Here is a 4,620-nt window from a genome sequence, read left to right as displayed (position 1 = left end):
GCTGCCGGGCTGCGGCCGCCTGCTAGCCCAGCCTCCCGGGATCCCCGGGCCGCGTCGCCACGCCACCGAGCCTCCGCGGCCTCCTCTCGGCCTCCCTCCTCGCCTCCTCCGGCTCCTCCTCGGCCCCGTCCTCGCCACCGGAGCCTGTTCGGCGCGCGCCCTGCGCTCTCCGCAGCCGCCAGCAGCAGCAGCTGCAGCAACTGGAGCGGGAGCGGTCTCAGGCTGCCCCGGGCGGGCGGGGAGGAGGCTGGCCGCTCTGGCTCGCCTCAGCCCGGGCCTGGGCGGAGGGCAGGGAGACCCCTTGGTGGCGGTCCTGCAGACGCCCCTGGCCCAGTGCGTGCTGGTTAGAGCGTCCACGGCCCGAGTGTGGGAGCCGGCGTCGTTCTCCAAGGTGCTGCGCTGCCACTGAGCGCCTTGGGGAACCCCGGGAAACGACGGGGGCTCCCAAGGCAGGTCGTCCTCCCCAAGTGAGCCCCCAGTGGGGAGGGGAGGAGTGGCTAAGCCATTTACTGGATTTCACAGACTGAGAACCCCAGGATCCTCGAGCTTCGCGAGGGAGGATGCTTCTCCAAGATACACACGTCTATCAATCCCTGGCTCTTTCCCCCTTATCTTATCTATCCAGCGCCTGGGACTAGTGGTCGCAGGCTGGCGGGTGGTCCGAGGCCTCTGACAGGTGGTTCTTTCAGCCTTTTCCTTAATAAGGAACAGAGACCGCCAAAGAGAGTGAGCGGAAGGTCAGGAGAGACTTGGCCTTGGAATGGTACCCGGCCCAACAGACAGCAGAGCCCTCCAAAGTGTGCTGACCCCATCTGCAGCCTTGGGAGCAGGGCAACCGCTGAAAAGGCGCCAAAAGATAGCGTCCCGCAGCCTTGAAGATGGAGCCCGGGTCCACTGGGGGCCTCTAGCCCTATTAGCTAAGGGAGACCCCCCTCTTTCCTCTTATCGGAAACTTGGCCCCTCTGGACACTGCTCTTCCTGATGCTACCAACTGGATCACAAGTTTTTTCCAGTACTAATTAAAAGCAAAATGATCATGCTTGCCTCTCAAAGGCCATAGTGGGTTCCCCAGTGTTTCCAGCTCGTTAGTTTAGGCGTAATTGGAATCTCCCGGTTCCTTTCACCCTTTCTGCAGTGAAGCCCCAAGCTGAGGTCCTTAACAAAACCTTCTAGTTCTGTTCCTGCCTGAAATCGCCCCCTGGAAGCCCTAGGACGCAGGGGAGGGTGGGGACGGGAGGCGGAGCTTGACACCGGCTGACAGGGCTGCAGAGCTTCGCTAGCTGAGTGTAGGAGTGTAGAACGTTGTCTGGATTCAGGTAACCAGTCATTTAAAGAAGCAAAGGCAAAGGGGAAAGTGGGGTGCAATAAGAGGCTTGAGCGTTGGAATTCAAAGGCAGCATGGACAAGGTAAACAAGAAGATAGCTTCCAAAAAGTGAAATTGTTCGGTCCCGATCCCTGGGTATGTCATCCAGGTTTGCTGGGTGCCCACCCCATTGCGTCAGTCAGCCTTATCGTGAGAAGGTCTGGGCCTTCCCAGCACAGGGCTGGGAGATTTGGCTGCACAATGAGGTGGTGATGTTCAAGAAGGTGACTGTGGCGTTGAGTTTTGTGCTCGCCTGTACCGCCTTTTGTTGCCTCACCAGATGCCAGGGAGGTTGTGGACTTTGCTTAAATCAAGTCCAAAATTTGAAATTTAAAAACAAAACTTTCACAACGGAAAATGGAAGGTAAAAGGATGGGATGGCCTGCTCAGCGGGATATGGAACTTTTAGAATGGATTACCATCCCTGCAAAGCTGAGCTTCCACAAGCCAACTTTCCCCCACCCCCAACCCCCAGCACTGCCAGCAGCCTGCCCAGACACCTCCTTCAACCCCAACCTGGAGGGTTAGTACACTCCAACATTTACTCTGACCTTTATGGACCTGGCTGCAAGGTCCCCCGCTGTTTCTCTGTCATCACCATAAGCATCTCAGGATCCCGCCAGTGCTGGCCTCTGACTTATTGTCTCCTTCATCACTCCTTCCTTTGCCAGGGGAAATAGTTAACAGTGTCTGTGTTACCCCAAAACCTAACTTTAGTTGAGATTCATTAGAAAGAGACCCTCACTGTCAAACTCAATATTCTACCATTATCACAATCCCAGTCTCACCATCTGCCTACCTAGAGACCTAGGTGAAAAAGGGCCACTATCCAGGGAAATACACAGACCAGGCCCCTGCCTAGCTCCCTCCAGCCCCTTCTTTACCAGTCATAATGTCTAAGCCAGCTTCAGGAAGCTTGGCACATGGTCTTTCAACCTGAGAAGTGTTTCTGCCCAGACAGGATGGAACCTCAAACTTGAAACATAAACTCAAAAATCCCTCCCATCAAGTCAATTTTGACTCAGAGCAACCCCCGCCCCCACCTCCACCGGCTGGGATTCCCAGGCTGTAAATCACAATGGAAGGAGAATGTCCATCTTTCTCCCCTGAGTTGCTGGTGGATTTGAACCTGCAGAGATGCCTTTGGTTGGCAGCGCAGCACATTATGGGCTACACTTTGGATACCTTACATCCATTGTGTTTCCATGTCTAGAAAATTAGTATAAAAACAGGGAATGGCCTTGTATTGTAGAGATGAGAACTAAAGCATTATAATAGACATTGTTGCAATCACTAAGACTTTGTCTGAAAGATGGTCAAACTCAGATAAGGTCTGGTGACTTCCAAGCCTGTAGTCATGGGTGCACGCATGCATATCACACGGTGGTATATGTACAGCCAGGATCCTTGCTCTCTCTGACCCCTCTTTGCTATTCAATACCCCAACAAGGCCCCTCAGGTAGGATGGGAATTTAGGCAAAGTCGTCCCTGCTCTTTGCTGCAGTTGTAATTAAGCCCAGAGGGCACTACAGTCAGCCAGCTGGAGATAGACTTCAGGGGATGCACAGTGCCACTTCATCCCACACCCATGCCTGTCTCCTAAACTCAAGTCCACTCCACCTCCTGATCAGCGCTGTGGTCCATTTCTAAAAATGCCCCAGTAATGACAATAGCGAACATTACCCAGATGCATTACGCAGAGCCCAGTGCATTTCATTTAACATAGCTCATTTAATAGTGCCAGTCTTGCACAAGAAGTCAAAGCTGAGCAACAGTCAAAATGCCAATCTACTTCTAAAACCAGCATGAGCCTCTTATTTAATTCAAAATACCAACACTTAATAGTTTGCAGACAGAGGGTAGTCTTATTACCACGTGCACACATACCCCAGTCATGTATGCGTGGGCACAAAGTACATCTTTTGCAAAATGGCAATAAGGAGTTGTACTACCAAATGAAGAACTTCTGGTTCAAATCCACCATCTGCTCTGCAAGAGAAAATGGACAATCTCCTCAACTGTCTGCCTCTGGAAACCAACTGAAGGCAGCTGGGTAGTAGGTTCAAACTCAAATATACATTAACAACAACAAAGTATTCTAATTTGAGAAATGCCAACTGATTTAAAACAAATAAACAGTAATTGGCAAGGTCCAATGGTGATTAATTTTATAAAACATAATGCATGAGAATGATTGTATGAAACACACTACGAATGAATAGTATGAAGCACAATGTATACGAACTTTGTAAGCAAGCCCATTTTTAAAAAATTAAAAATAAATAAATAAATAAACCGACAAAATAAAAAAGCAGAATGGGTAGCCAAGGATAACAAGAAAGGATGTTTACTTAAATGTTGGCCCAAGCTATGTTGCGTTTTCGTTTTCTTCTGAACTGGTCTCTGTCTCCAAACGTTTATCAGTCATTTTTGCACCAAGGAAGCCAAGTCCTGACTCTTTAGGTGATCTATCGCCCTCTGCTGGCTATTGCCAGTCTGTAATGTTATTTTGGGAATGTTTCGAAAAGGGGGTTTCTTAAAGTAGTCTGAAATTCTCCAATACGGTGAAAAGAAAACCTACCACTTGGAAAAAATATTTGGCAATACCACCTCAGACAAGAGTCTCATAACAAAAGTTTACAGAATCCTACAGTACCTCCACAAGAAAAAGACTGATAACACAATCACAAAGCAGATATATGCACACCCATGTTTATTGCAGCTTTGTTCACAAAAGCAAGGAGTTGGAAACAACCTAAGTGCCCATCAACAAACGAATAGATAGAGAGGCTATGATATATTCACACAATGGAATACTATGCTGCATTGAAAAACAAGGAACTCATGCAATATTATTCAAAATGGTTGACTCTGGAGAACATTATGCTGAGTGAAATATCCTAGTCACAAAAGGACAAATACTGCATGGTGCCACTGTTGTAAAAGAGGACTGACCTTGGGGTTGCAGAGAGACTGAGTAAGATGGGCTCAATAATATATACTGCACTGAAACAGAGGAGGGAGAAAACTGTTTAAAAGAGATATGTGATTAGGTATTTCTGTCATGACAGTAGTCTAGAGCGATGGCTACATGGTGGAGTGGACCTGGGAGATGGTTTATAAAACAATGAAAGAATTTTTCTTTTACTTTTCCAAGAGGGTAGTGTTCTGGGGCGGGGAGGCTTGGGAGAGGAGAAATGTGCAACAGTGAATGAATGGAAATCCAAAGCCTCTGTAAATTTTCACTGAAATTAAT

General features: G+C 48.8%; 1 protein-coding gene across 3 annotated transcripts in view; it reads right to left on the bottom strand.

Moving 5' to 3' along the window:
* The window catches only part of KCNMA1 (potassium large conductance calcium-activated channel, subfamily M, alpha member 1), a 1,059,824-nt gene extending 1,057,416 nt beyond the window's left edge, over positions 1–2,408 (bottom strand). For all 3 annotated transcript variants that reach the window (XM_006887494.1, XM_006887495.1, XM_006887496.1), the window contains exon 1: positions 2,386–2,408. The gene's annotated coding sequence lies outside the window, so the exon portion shown is untranslated. The remainder of the gene's footprint in view (positions 1–2,385) is intronic.
* Positions 2,409–4,620: the final 2,212 nt, after the last annotated feature.

The sequence above is a fragment of the Elephantulus edwardii genome, unplaced genomic scaffold, assembly GCF_000299155.1.
Source record: "Elephantulus edwardii isolate Elephantulus edwardi_28Jun2011 unplaced genomic scaffold, EleEdw1.0 scaffold00058, whole genome shotgun sequence".
NCBI classification, from domain to species: Eukaryota; Metazoa; Chordata; class Mammalia; order Macroscelidea; family Macroscelididae; genus Elephantulus; species Elephantulus edwardii.
This window is presented reverse-complemented; position numbering and strand designations above follow the sequence as displayed.